The sequence below is a fragment of the Amblyomma maculatum genome, chromosome 4 (assembly GCF_055883805.1).
Source record: "Amblyomma maculatum isolate TAMU_Amacu chromosome 4, ASM5588380v1, whole genome shotgun sequence".
Classification (NCBI taxonomy): Eukaryota; Metazoa; Arthropoda; class Arachnida; order Ixodida; family Ixodidae; genus Amblyomma; species Amblyomma maculatum.
In genome coordinates, this window is record NC_139347.1 from 10,054,789 (window position 1) to 10,069,930 (window position 15,142).

The window sequence follows — 15,142 nt, forward strand, 5'->3', positions numbered from 1 at the left end:
TTCAAGTTTGTCTATGAGATATTTCTGGTTTGGATCCCAAATTATGCTCGCATATTCCAGAATTGGCCTCACTATTGATATACAGTCGAACCCGGATATATCGAACTCAAAGGGGATCGCGAAATAGTTCGATATATCGATAATTCGATATACAGAAGTCGGCTTGTGACGGCACTTACGATGCGAAAAAACAATACCGTATTTGTCGCGTAATCAACCCACTCGAATAATGAACCCACCCTCCACTTTTGCACCCGAGAATTTGAAAAAAAAAAAAAAAAAATGCGTTAAGGCCAGCTCGCTCACATGCAAGCGACTGAGCGATCTCAGCGACGGGCGGCAGCGACAGAGTGAAAATTTTTAAACTTGTTGGAACTGCGTCCCTCTCGCCGCTCGCGCCACCGCGGCAGCTCAAAACAAGGTTTCTGTGTCGCCGCGGCGGCAGAAGTCGCGAGCATTTTCGCTTGCATGTCGATGGGGCGCGTCAGTCCGTTTCGGTCGTCTCATCCACAGCTCATTGGCAGCGTGCCAAGATGCTGCGCAGCGATAACGTCAGGGCGCGTTTATCTTTTGATAGCTCCTGCGGTGGCGGGGAGCGAACTTGGCAGAGTGCCCGTGATGGCTTGATTGCACAAGCCTGGTTCGGTTTATCACGCCGCGCTTGAGGCGGGCGTCATGATAACAGCAGCTGACCGCGTGCTTTCGCTGATTCATACATGCAAGGATAAACGATAAAAAAAAAAAATAATAATAAACATTTCCAAAAAAATAAAAAGAAAAAACCCTGCCGCTTCTTAACATCCGCAGCCGCCATATCTTACGCTACGCCGCGCGTACAGCACAACGATAAGAAAGGATGACTCTCACAAAAAATAATAATAATAAATAAAAAACAGAGAGAGTTGCAGCTTCCTAACATCCGCAGGCGCCATAGCCACGTCCGCCGCCGCGCCGCCACACGCAGAGGGTTCGCAACACACGCTGGAGAAAGCGTCCGACGTCTGTCTGAAAACGGGCTGAGCTGGCTTGGCGCATGCATGCGTTGCGCGTGCTGAAGGAGAGAGAGAGCTGGGCAAAAGAATGGGCACAGCCACGCACATGGCTTGCAAACGTCATGTGTTGGCGCGCGGGTAACGACAACTGCAGATGCGCGCCTTTGGGGAATGGGCGCGGCGCTACCCAGACCAGCCGTCGCCGAACTGTCCCCTCTCATTCCTTCCGCATGTGGCTTGAAAACGTCACGCGGCAAACGGCCAAGGGTGATGCGATCGTCTTTGGGGATGGCACACTTTCCAGTGCGTGGTGTGGAGTTCGATATATCGAACGACCGGTGAAATTGAGTTCGATATATGACGCGGCTTTCCTATACGTTTACATGGGATTTTCAAGGGGATATTTCGTGAGTTCGATATAACCAAAATTCGATATATCCGGGTTCGATATAACTGGGTTCGACTGTATAAGCTTTTAGTTTGACAGCCGATGGCGCATCTCTTAGCTTTCGCCGTAAGAATCCGAGTTTTCGTTGGGCTACTCCACAAATATTCTGTACATGATCACTCCAGTTCAAGTCATGGGAAATCGTAACACCTAATTATTTTAATTTATTGGAACATTTTATTTCAATATTATTGTATAGGGAACACTAATGGAGTTTTCTTGTTCGACACAATCATAGAAATTTACTTTTCAAAATTGATTTCCATGTCCCACTTTTAACGCACCATTCATACACAACTTTTAAAGAGTCATTCAAAAAACTTGATCTTGCAGGTTTTTTATGCGACAGAATAACACAATGTCATCAGCAAATAATCGAGCTTCGACGAGAGGGTGTATGTCCTTTACAATGTCATTTATATACAGTAAAAACAATATAGGACCAAGAACGGACCCTTGCGGAACATTGGATGATACTGGTGATGAGCAATCATTATCTGTAACTACAAACAGTACTCTGTTGATTAAGTAAGCCTGAATGCAACTGATAATTTGCATGACGATAGCGAACCCTTGCAGCTTGTGCAAAAGTTTCGTATGGCACACTCTGTCAGATGCCTTTGCCAGGTCTACTGTAATCACATCATTATGCTCTCTTGAGTTTATGGCTGTCGCAAAAGCATGAGTGATTTCAAACAGTTGTGTTATTGTTGACAGACAGCTTCAAAAGCCATACTGCTTACTGTAAAAACGCCGATTACTTTCAACATAGTCTACAAGATATTTACATATTATATGCTCAAGTATTTTGCATGCAAAGCATGTGATAGATATTGGACGATAATTGGAAACGTCAAATTTTTCGCCAGATTTGAAAATGGGAACAACTCTTGCTAACAGCCAGTCACTCGGTACAGTGCAGTCACGTAACGATTCTACGAATATCTTCTCTAAAAAATAGGAAACCCATTCACAGTAACGCTTCAAAAACTTATTAGGTATCTTAACAGAACCAGGTGACTTCTTAGAATGCAGCTTTAAGAGCAAGGAAACTATACCTCCCTGTGATATGACAATATCATCAACGTGCTGCCAGTCTGACGTTTTCATTGAGGGTCCGTCTCTTTTTGGAGTAAATACAGATACAAAGAAGCTATTAAAGGCTTCAGCAATTGATTTCGGTTCACAGTCATTTATCAATACTCCGTTTATTCCTTGGTTGGAGTCAGAGAGATACCTCCAAAATTTCTGCGGAGCGCTCTGCATATACAGTTCAGGGTGCGCACAGGTCTTTGAAAACCTTGAAAACCTTTGCATTCGAAAATTTCATTTTCAAGGCCCTTGAAAATCCTGGAATTTTTGGTGCTCCTTGAAAATCCTTGAATTCCTAGCATTCTGCATGCAAATGGTTATTAATCAGAAAAAAGTGCGATTAAAATATTTGTGTTTTCAATATCGTGTTTCAGTATCTACATTTCAAGCGTAATTTCAAGCAAGTTTGTGCTAATATAGCCAACATGCGATGGTTAGCCACATTGGAGCCACTCGCTCTGGAGCCAACTTGAGCCGATTCAATCCAATCCGATTTTGCTGCTTTGTTATGGTAGTTGACAGCATTGCATTTTTACGTCGGTTCTGCACCCGACTTATTGCGGCTGAAGCATCCATGACTGCAAAGCAAATGCCTGGGAATTACAAATTTCAAAGCGCATGGCTTCACAACAACGCTTACAAAGACTGGATTGCACCAGATACGACAAGTGAGCACCGCGCATGATGCAGGCCTTATGGGCGAGTTGGCGTTGAGCCTTATGAAGAGTGCTAAGCATGCTGGTGTCATGAAGATTGCAGCCAGCAGTTAGCCATCCCGCCTCCTTCGCAATCGGGAAAGCTAGACGATGCTTGCAAGACACACGAGCTGGTGACGAACGCAGAGATTCTCCGGACTTTGAAGGTTTTCACACCGCATTTTCCCTATCAGTTATCATCGGAAGCAGGCTAGCTATTTCAGCGTATGTTTCCGGACAGTGACGTGGCCAAGGCATTTTCTTGCGGAGAGAATAAATTTGCCTACTTGACATGCCATGGTCTGAGGCCCTTCTTTTTTTATCTGCTTTGCAGCGGGAGATAAAAGATTGTGATTACTACTTGGTATTCTTCGACGAGTCTATGAACGGCTATCTTCAGTGGAAACAAATGGATGTTCACATCCAGTTTTGGAATTCGTCTCTCAAGGTGGCAACGAGGTACTATACCTCAGTGTTTATGGGGCACTCGACATCCGAGGGCATTCAAGGAAAGCTGCTGAGTGCGCTCAAGCCTTTCCCTCTCTAGAAAATTCTTCAGGTCTCAATGGCTGGTCCCAATGTTAAGCTTAAGTTACTCAAGAATTTCCTAGAACACCTGCATCAAGCATACCAAGTTCAATGTCTGGACATTGGGACCTGTGGCCTCCACATCATGCACAACACCTACAGGACAGGTGTTATAGCAAATAAGTGGGGAGTTGACTGTCTGCTCTCCAGTCTGAGCGCACTTTTCCATGGTTCTCCTGCAAGGAGGGAAGACTTCTCAGCAGTTACTGGTCAGGAGACTTTTCCCCTGAACTTTGTTCCCCACCGGTGGTTAGAGAATGTACCTGTGATAGAGAAAGCCTTGTTATTGTGGTGTGATATTAAGAAGTTTATTGCAGCTGCAAGGAATCTGGAAGTAAGCCCCCAAAATGTGTATAATTTCAAAACTTGTGTGAGTTTGCCAGTGATGTCTTACTGCTAGCAAAGCTTCAATTTGCACTAGGTGTGGCCATGACCCTCAAGCCATTCCTCACTGTGTGCCAAACGGATCAGCTTATGGTGTTCTTTCTTGCAAGGGACTTGGAAACAGTAGTCGGAAAGCTACTGACGAAGTTTCTGAAGTGCTCGATCTTCTCTCCAGCAAAAAGAGTCACTGGTCTGCCGTTGGTGGACATTGAAAGCACCGAGAACCACACTCTGCTTGAAAAGGAGGATGTAGGCCATGCTGCTGAACAAACTGTCAGGAAAACTAAAGCAAGCCAGAAGGACGTGTTCCAGTTCCGCATGGAAAGCAAACACTTCTTGCTCAGTGTGACAAAGAAGGTGCTTAGCGAAGCCCACTGAGATTCTCAATCGGTAGGAGTTTGTCGTCTCTGCACCCACGACGAATGTGTACTAAACCAGATGAGTGCCTGGCCGGCTTCAGAAGAGTGTTGGATGCCCTCATTACAGCAGGCCAAATGTCTGAGCACCAAAAAGACAGTGTACTGGCGAAGTACACTGAGTTCTTGCAGGAAGAGATGCATAACCTGCGAATGTTTGAGAAGAATGTAAACAGGTTGGACGAGTTCTTGTCTGAACTGATGAAGTTTAATCCATCATATGGGGAACTCTGGAAAGTTGTCAAGCTTTTGCTTGTGCTCAGCCACGGGCAGGCCACTGTGGAGCGAGGGTTTAGTGTGAACCGCCAGGTTGTCATAGAAAACCTGAAGGACCTCTCGCATATTTTGCAACATATTGTATGCGACGCTGTGGATAAGACAGGGGGCATTCTTAACGTCCTTATTACGAAAGACCTGAGGACTGCTGTATTAGCTGCCCGGTAGCAATATGCTGCACACCTGGAGGCGGTAAAAAAGAAGCAGTGTGATGATGTCAAGGAATCAGAGGTGCTGTATCGATGAAGATATTGACGCAATTAAAAAGAAAAGAAAAAGAAACTCGAGGCAACAATAGCTGACCTCCAGGCTTCGGCAGATACGTATGCTGAAAAGGCAGAGGCAGCTAACGATCTGAAGTACATTTTCAGATCCAATAGTCTGAGGAAGGCTGCACGAAGCATGACTGAGGAACTGTGTAGCCTCAACGAGAAGATACAGGAAAAGCGGCAGGAGCTCCCCTGAAGTTGCCATTAGCAGTTTTGCAGAATGGATTGCTCTTCGACATTGGTGCAATGATTGCAGGGTGTTTTTCAAGACGAAACATTTTTTAATTATATTGGCTTAGTGCAATACAAGCTGTTCCTTGAAATGTTTCTTTTTCGATTTTGTTCAGTAAAATTGGTACCTGATATTGAAAACTGCTGCACATTGTGTTGAGTCCTTGAAAATACTCCAACTGGGCCTTGAAATTCCTTGAATGTCCTTGAATTTGCCCGTTTTGAATCTGTACGAACCCTGCAGTTGAACCTGGATACAGTGAAACCTCGTTATAATGAACAGTTAAAAAATCGGGAAATAGCTCGCTATATCCATAACTTGTAATATAAAATTTCATTGAAATTACATGCAAGAGCAGCAAAATTCAATAAGAAAAGGCACAGCAACTCTGAGGGTGCTTACTTAGGTCACATTTATTTATTTACATGCAAAGAACTGCGTTATCGCGGCCTGCTTTTGAAGCGAAAAGCTTCACTAGGCTAGTCAACACAGAGTCTGACCTGCGTGTGATTAGCTACAGCTGCGCATGTGCGAACTTGCTGAGTGACGTCACTAGAAGAGGCGCAGGTGCCTTTAAGAGGTGCGTGACTCCTCTTGATTAAAAAAAAAAAATTGTAGTATCCATCCAGGAATTGAACCTGCATCTTTTGGATCCCCAACCGAGTGCTTTACCGCTACTTCCAAGTGCTTTACCGGTAATTCCACTTGTCTGCCGGGAGGATGATAGCGGGATTCCGTGAGTGACAAATACTGCGATTGGCACGCAATGTGACAGTACCAATTCATCATCATCATCATCGGCCTGTCTATACCCACTGCAGGGCGGAGGCTTCTCCCATATTTCTCCACTTAACCCGGTACCAATTGAAAGTCACTCAATTAGGGTTACGTCAACGATGTGACGTCACCCATCTGCCATCAGCTATGAGGATCAAGAGGGAACAAGTGCACTCCAATGCCGCCGGCCGGCGCTTGCCTTCTGCGAGTGACAGATGCTGCACCTTTCCTTTCCTGTAAACAAATTATAGAACGCTGGTGAACTTAGACGCGCTAGACATGGAAGCCAAGGAGAGTTTTGCTGCTGGAGAATGGCGCAGAAGACTGGAGAAATTAACTTCTTCTGATCCCGAGGTAGTCACTGCTTTTCGCTACGTATATCCAGGCATAGCAGAGCTAAGCCACCTTTCATTTTTTGTGTTGATCGCGTTCCATATCACGCCCTGTTCTACAGTTTGCAAACACTCAACAAGGGCAAACCCAATGTCCTCAATAGCACTGCAGTAGCGGCGCAGTAAATCCAATGCAGCAAGCGCTTCTTGTGAAGTCAGAGTGTTCTCATCGTCTGCAGGGTCAGCCTGAGCTTCGTCTGCGGGATGTTCAGAGACTTCCGCAGCGATTTCAGCGTCCGTCAGTACAGCCGTGGTCACTGCGATGTCGTCGCCACCTACAAAGTCTTCTACAGTCATTGTTGTGGGCATGTCACCAACAAGATGCGAAAAATCGTTCCAGGCCTCATCGAGCTCGCGGAGCTCCACTTCTGCTTCGTCGGGATCGTCACCATTGTCACTTGATACACGGGCCTCTGCTGGAACAAAACCTGCGCGCTGAAAGCAGTTGGCAATCGTTTCGCCTTTCACGTTGTCCCATGCCGCTTTAATTCTCCCAGCAAGTCGATCTTCGAGTCCTGCTTCATACGAAACTTCACGAGAAGAGTGTCAATCAGTCTCCTCTTGTAAACTGTCTTGAAGGCTCTGATGACGCCCTGGTGTAAAGGCTGCAGCTTGGCTGTAGAGTTAGGCGGAAGAAAGCGAACTTCAATGTTATTGAGTGCTACATCTGTGTTGTGTGCGGTACAGTTATCAATGAGGATGCACACTTTGCGACCCTTGCGCCCAAGCTCGCAGTACCAAGCATGCAGCCACTTCGCGAAAAGTTCACGCGTCATTATTTCTTGTTAGAAGCATATCCTACGGGGAGTATGCGGCCCCCTTTCATGCATCTCGGGGGTTTTAAATCTCTTGACGACAAAGGGTCGCAGCTTCGCAGTGCCGTCCATGTTGGTGGCAAGCAAAACAGTGATCCGGGCCTTTCTTTGCTTCCCGCCATGGCACGGCCCTCCATGCGCGTCAAGGGTATGCCTGGGTAGCATCTGCCAAAATAGGCCCGTTTCATCCACATTAAAGATGTCTTTAGGCTGATATCTTGTAAGGATTTGCTGCCACTCCTCGTCCAACCACTTTCTGATGGTCTCGCAGTTAACCGTCTCACTTTCGCCAGAGATCGTTTTGCCTACGATATCATAGCATGCCTTGAACCTTTGCAGCCATCCGGAGCTGGCGACGAAGTTTTCGGCATCGAGGATACAGGCAAAGTCTTTTGCTTTTTGTTGAAACATCGGTCCTGACACCGGTATGTTTCGAGCTCTGACATCCAAAAAACCATTTGTAGAGCGCTTATTCTCCACGTCGCTGAATGCAGGGGGCCGAAGACCTGTGCACTTGTCCGCGTAGTCTCTTGTGCTTGTGCCTTGATGACAGCTTTGTTCTTCAGAATGGTATTCAAAGTGCTCTTTGTTATGCCAAATAAGTCCGCAAGAACTCACTTTTCATCGTTCTCAACACGTTTAATTACCGTATACATGCGTGTAATGGCCGCACCCCGAACTTTAGAAAGAAAATAGGGAAAAAAAACTTTAAAAATTTCCCGAGTAAAAGCCGCACCATGAATTTCAGGAAGTTGGGCAGTGCAGTCTACTGTGCGGTGCAAGAAATACGGAACGTTTAGTGGTTACTGCCGCCAGGTGGGGCCCAAAAATCAAGTGAAAGCCAAAATGAAGCGTAAGGTTAGAAGTAGAATTGCCAATAAGAATTAAGAACAAAATATTTGAGGAAAAAAAAGTCGAGCATGTGGGCAGCGGCCACCACCTCCGTTACAAAGGGGGCGCTCCTAGCCGCAGCAATGCCCGCCCGTTACAAAGGATGAGGCCAGCAAATCCAATCCAATCCAATCAAAGTCTGTTCGCTCCTCCGTTTTACAGCCATTTCCTCGATCGCCCGAAGCATATCACGTGCGATCTCGCAATCGGAACGCATCGCTGCCCTGATTTGTTCTGCGCTCGTGAGCTGAAGACTTTCTTTTTTCTCGATGGGAAAATATGTTAGTTATACCGCTCACTTTAAGCTGAAAGTGATTCACTACGCGAAAGAAGAAGGAAAAAGAGCGGCTGGACGAAAGTTCGGCGTTGACGAAAAATGTGTACGATGATGGTGCTCCCAAGAAGATGCCCTCAGGAAAACGAGTCTGCAGTGCCGACGAGTTTGGAGGAGGAGGAGGACGACGACGAGGAGTGATGTTTTGGACACGGGACGAGCCTGAAATCCCAACGAGTTTAGCAGAGGAGGACGAGGAGTTTTTTGACAATAATAAATGCAGGTACCACCGCAAATAATTTTTTTCGCTGTCTTTTTTTCTCATGTAATCACCGCACCCCCTGATTTTCACCCCAATCTCGGCAAGAAAAGTGAGGCCATTACACGCGTATATACGATATCTCGAGCTTGGTCTTTAACATCAGTGCTGCTCTTTTTTTCACGTTCACCGCCACAGCACTTACGCACACCAGCACGACCACCGACGCAGCCTCCACAGAACGCTACGACGGCCACGCCGCTGCTAACACTAAAGGGCAAAAGCAACATTCGATCACGCCACTGCTAAAGAGGCGCTGTCAGCGATTGTGAGATGCAAACGATTTCTTTGGCTGACAACTCTCAATGCCGACGTAGCATTTGTGGCACTGTCAGCGCCTGCGAGGTAGTCCTGAATGTTTGCTGCGCCGCACAACACACTTGTAGTGCAACAAAGCCTGCCTCCTGTTATTAAAGTGAGGTAGTGCTTGGCGTTGCGAAGGTCGTTATATCCGTTTCATGGCGAACCACGTTCGCCATGGGAAGTTAAAAATACATGTGTTTGACAAAAATATTTCAAAAGAGTTCGATATATTCAATAATTAGTTATATGCGTGTTCATTATAACGAGCTTTGACTGTATAACGAAGTTGACAAAAATTCGCAATTTTTCGTTACATGCAGGTTTTGTATGAAGGCTCGCATGAATAATGCAGAAAAGAAACCGAAAGGCTACAGATATCAGTGAAGGGGAACACACCCTTCAGGCATTTATTTTACAGTAAAAAACTGCGTAATCTCTGCTTGTTTTCGCGTGAGCGAAGGCACAACACGGCACTCTAATGAAGCTAAATCATGTAATGCTCCTTCGTCATAGCGCAAGCCGATGAAACGGCGCAATACGTTGATTGCGTTCATCACCTCCTTCGCGGTGGGCACGTCACACCGATCTGGCTCACAGGAACCATCATCACAGACATCGGGATTTTGCACACTTTCGGCGAGTGCCTCATCATTCATTTCTTCTGTAGCTACAGCGGCGTTGTCGGCAAACAAAAAGTTGCTCAGGTCGACGTCGTCGGGGACACCACATTTGCTGCGTAGCTCATCCCACACTTCAGCCACATCGGATGAAGCTGAAGTCTCTTTTTCCTCGTCGTCGGTACCAGCCTGTGCGTTTTTTGTAATCCCTGCCTTCATAAAGTACTTCCTAATAGCCGTGACTTCTTGCCAGGAGGCAGCAAGCATTTCAACTGACTGATCGATCTTCAGCTCACGTTCCAGACGGATGTTCAGAAGAAGCTTCTGTATCAGTCGGCGCCGGTAACAGCATTTAAAACTGCTGAATATTCCTTTGTCCAGCGGCTGTATTAGTGATGTGCAATTAGCCAGGAAGTAGTGCAGTTCAATGTGAGACAGCTGCAGGCTTTGAACATGGTGTGCAGTGCAATTGTTCAGAAGTAGGCAAACTTGACGGCCTAGCCGCTTGACATCCTGGTTGAAGTCTTTCAGCCATTCAGAAAATATTGCCCGAGTCATCCACACTTTAGTGTTCACCGTGTATTTCACAGGCATGCGCTTCATCCCCTTAAAGCACCTGGGGCGGGCACTTTTTCCAACAACTAGCGGGACTCGCTTGTTAGTGCTGTCGAGGTTGGTGCACAGTAGAATTGTTACGCGGAGTTTGCTCTGCTTTCCGCCGCGGCAGTCATCTCCGTGCTAGCGTGCAGCCCGGAAGCATCTGATAAAAGAGAGCCGAGACGTCTCACCGGCATTATCGAAGCGATTCAGTATTCCAGGAAGCGTATCAGCCACCCATGAAGCAGCAGCATCGCTGTCTGCAGAGGCAAATTCACCGCAGATTACTTTCCCGATGACATTGTGCCGGCTCTTGAAACCTTGTAGCCACTCGTTGCTTACTTTGAAGTCATCATGGCCCAAAATGCACGCAAAATCCTTCACCTTCTGTTGTAATATCGCTCCGCTTACGAGCACATTCTTGGCTCGCGTGTCCAAAAACCACGTGAACACTGCCTTGTCTACATCATATGTTGACAGTTTCAATCTTTTCTTTGCCTTTGTTCCCAACTCCACTGAATCTTCTCTTCCACACTCAAAATTGTTGACGGGGTGCGCGCTGGGATGTTGAAACGAGCTGCGACGTCATTCTTCTTCTCGCCTGCGGAGACTGCATTTAAAATAGCGTTTGTTTTGAAATGACAAAATTTTTCGTTTTCTGGCCGTTTAACTCATCACGACGAACTGACGCCGCAGATACAAGCGGAGCCCAACGGATACAAGCAGAAAGGCTGGCCTAACACTTCCGAAACACGTCTGGCGAACCAACGCTGCAAATCCGCAGACACACGAGACGTAGAACAACAGACAGAATGGCGAATGCACAACGTGCGCAAAAATTGCATGTGCTACACGCACGTATAGTACCAACAAAGAAATCAACTGCAGCCACTAATGCCACCTGGTATTGCACTACACTACCAATGCCTGAGGAGGCTGCTGCGTTAGCCACGGAGCGGCGCTAGAAGGTAATACAGTCTAAAGTCCCTTGATAATTTGAAAGTAACGACACTCTCCTCCGCGCCGCACTTTCCTCCTCGATTCTCCTCGCGCGGCGGCGGCGAGCGCTGCGCACGACACGCTTTTTCCCCCTGATGCCCGCCGGCCGGCCGCAGCAGCGAGTGAAGCGCGAGCTTTTGGGCCAGGTCTGCGCTCCAGGAGTGCACAAAATTTTTGAAAAATTGCGAGAAAAGCATTGAGAATGCCTATAGTAAAGTTCATGAATTGATTGCTTTCTTCTTAGAACTGTTTGAATGGGGAATGCTGATAAACAAAGCTTTCAGGCGAGTTCTGTGCTGCAGACACTTTTTAAGTCTCATGATAAGGTTTTACTTTGTGCACTTAATCTAGTACTACCTCTGACTTTATGTTTGTTTTTTTTAGAGCGTGAAATCTGTCACCGCGGTAAAACTTCAGAAAACGATCCAGGCTGGTGCTTTGAGCTTCAAGATTAGACAAGGTTAAAGCAGGACTTAGTCTATTTCGCTACTGTCAAGCTATCTCTCTAAGCATAGTATATGTCACGTGATCAACCATGAGATTGGATTATTGGTTAATTGTACATGTATTTCAATCAATTACTGGGCCAAATTAATTGATAGTAAATTGCAATTAAAATCTAAATTTTAGCTGCAACACCGAACCGTATACCGTTGGAAAGCTTAGGCCAAGTGTAATGGCACTGTGCTAGTTAGCGATCCGCGATAATCTGCGTTCATTAGTTAATTTTGTATAAAATCAAATTTTGAGCTGTTCCTTGCTGCTTCGAGGCAAGGAACAGTTTTGCCACGGCAGTCTTGATATGATGCTGATGGAGGAATTAAATAATTTTATGAGTACGTGGCCCCTCACTGACCGCGTGTGGTTAAAAGACAGCAGGGTACACTGGGAGAAGTGGTGGGCCCTATTGCCGATACACTGAAGTTCTGGGGCAAGCATGCTGTGGTCTCATGCGCTGTGTAAAAGAGCTTGATTTCATTGAACGCAACAATCAAATAAAAAAATTACAAGGTGCACATAGGTCTTCAACGTGCGGAAATGAGAAAGCATATAACTGCCAATTCATTAACTATCGCTATCCTATCTATCACTATATCTACTAATGCCAGAGACCTATCGTAACTGTCACTATCCGCAACGAACACTATCACCTCACTATCCGGGCCTATTACTATAATTTACTATTATTATCCGTAACAGTCACCATCATTACCTATCACTATTCATAACCATCACTATTTAATCTGATGCCGTCCCATGACCCATTGATATACTTCAATTTTCATTGACTTACGTTGTCAGTCATATCTCTATTATCTCATAATATCTGACGAGACAACTATACATTGACTTTTAATTCTTATACTTTCTTGTTTTCTCATAAATGGAGGTGAGAAAAGAGCAAGCCACAGAAATAACTGACTACTATCAGCGCGAGGTTCATGTCTCTGTCGAGGAGGCTTCCTTTACTTCAGGACAGGTCGGTGAGAGAAAATTGATGGAACTGCGTTTGGTCTGTTTTTTTTTCGAGTTCGTGTAATATTGGCGGCTCAAACTGGTCTTCAGTGAAATGTAGCTAGAACATAGAGCGATGAGATAATTACTCAGGCTAGGTAAAAAAAAAAATCTTGCATACAATTGAAATGAGTAATATGTTACAGTGTTAAGAATTGTTGCTCGCAAAATGTTCCCCTATTTTTACATAATAACTATAATCATCATTGATTGTTTAAGTATCGTAAATACAGAAAATTGATGCAATGATTCCGGCTGATTTGACATCGATGGGATAACTTTTCTCGCAATAAATGAATACGCGGAATCGCGCTTTTAGAGCTCCAGCTTTCAAAGCGAAGGTAACCTGCCAACGCCTTGTAGTCATGGTCAAAGTGAAGCGTGTGTGATCATATGAACACCTCCTGCACATTGGCCGTATCCCTGATAAAACGAACGCATATTTTTTAACCCACGCGTGCGTCGAAGCATGGCAAGACACATTCAAGAATTGAAAAAAAAAAAATGCCATACGACCTAACTAGTGCAGATTACCCGCAATACCTCGGGTTTACTTGCCAAAGAGTTTTTCAGGGCCAGCATTCAATGCTCCCGAGTAACCGACGCACACTACAAGTAAAAGCTGGAAAGGCTAGCTCCTCTACAAGCCCGAATTTTGATTTTTAGTGAAGGGGGCCAGGGATCCTAGCATAATCGCGACAAATGCAATCGAGAGACTGTAATTTTCCAGTTATTTCTGACAGCAAAAATCAGATTATAGCGCCCTGTTTCTCACTGTACAGAAGTCGAAGCGTGTTAAATGATGGAGCCTTGGAGCCTCGCAGAATATTCAGCATGCTGCAGAGGACAACCTTATTTTTATACAATGAACATGCTGCCGCCGCAAAAATATTGAGCAGCAAGCAGGAATAAAAACGCAGCGTCAGGTGACGTGTTATTACGGGGAGTGAGAAAGGCACTCGACGTCGTAAACAACTCTGTTGTTTCTAGGAATAAACGTCTTTCGACTAATCTTGTGAATCCATTGACTCGTGCGCAAGCCGTCACGCTTGCCTTGAGATATCATGAATACCGCATAACCATCTTCAGGTCGCTTGCTGCAGTTGTACGCGCAACAGCACGGCATAGAGCTTGCACGCTGCAATAAAAGCACAGCGCGCAATATTCGCTCGCAGAGACTGGGGGAAAAATGGCGCGAAGGAAAAATAAAACACAAGGAAAACGCCGGACGCGCGTCGGTTTCCAATGGCAACGGCAGGGAGACCAATCGTCGCTCAGGAAATCGGGCGGAGAGCCGGCCTTCAGCGAAGGGGCGCGCAAGGGGCGAGGAGGAGGCGAGGAGGTAGCGCGGCGGCGGCAAAGTTCAATCGTTGGCGTAACTTTCCAAGTATCAAGGGGCTTTAATACAGTCGAACCCGGGTATATCGAACTCGAAGGGGATCGCGAATAGTTCGATATATCGATAATTCGATATACAGAAATCAGCTTGTGAAGGCACTTACGATGCCAAAAAACGATACCGCATGTGTCGCATAATTAACCCACTCGCATAATGAACCCACCCTCCACTTTTGCACCCGAGAATTTGAAAAAAAAAAAAATGCGTTAAGATCAGCTCGCTCACATGCAAGCGACTGAGCGATCTCAGCGACGAGCGGCAGCGACAGAGCGAAAAATTTCGAACTTGTTGGAACTGCGTCCCTCTTGCCGCTCGAGCAAACACTGACAGCTCAATACAAGGTTTCTGTGCCGCTGCGGCAGAAATCGCGAGCGTTTTCGCTTGCATGTGGATGGCGCGCGTCACTCCGTTTCGGTCGTCGCATCCACAGCTCATTTCTTGGCAGCGTGCCAAGATGCTGCGCAGCGATAACGCCAGGGCGCGTTTATCTTTTTATAGCTCCTCCAGTGGCGGGGAGCGAACTTGGCAGAGTGCCCGTGATGGCTTGATTGCACAAGCCTGGTTCGATTTATCACGCCGCGCTTGGAGCGGGCGTCATGAACGCAGCAGCAGAACGCAGCAGCAGACCGCGTGCTTCCGTTGATTCATACATGCAAAGATAAACGGCTCCCGCAAAAAAAAAAAAGAAAAAAAGGCCTGCCGCTTCTTAACGTCCGCAGCCGCCATATCTTACGCTACGTCGCGCGTACAGCACAACGATAAGAAAGGATGGCTCGCAAAAAAAAAAAAAAGAAAAACATAGAGAGCTGCCGCTTCTTAAAGGCCCACTGTCCACCCTCCGGTCGAAAATAT

The 15,142-nt window shown here is 46.2% G+C and overlaps 1 protein-coding gene and 1 pseudogene across 1 annotated transcript in view; both read left to right on the plus strand.

Moving 5' to 3' along the window:
- Positions 1-15,142, plus strand: part of pic (DNA damage-binding protein pic) — a 118,236-nt gene that overhangs the window by 31,707 nt on the left and 71,387 nt on the right. The window lies entirely within an intron of this gene.
- On the plus strand, positions 3,330-5,518 carry LOC146190272 (uncharacterized; annotated as a pseudogene).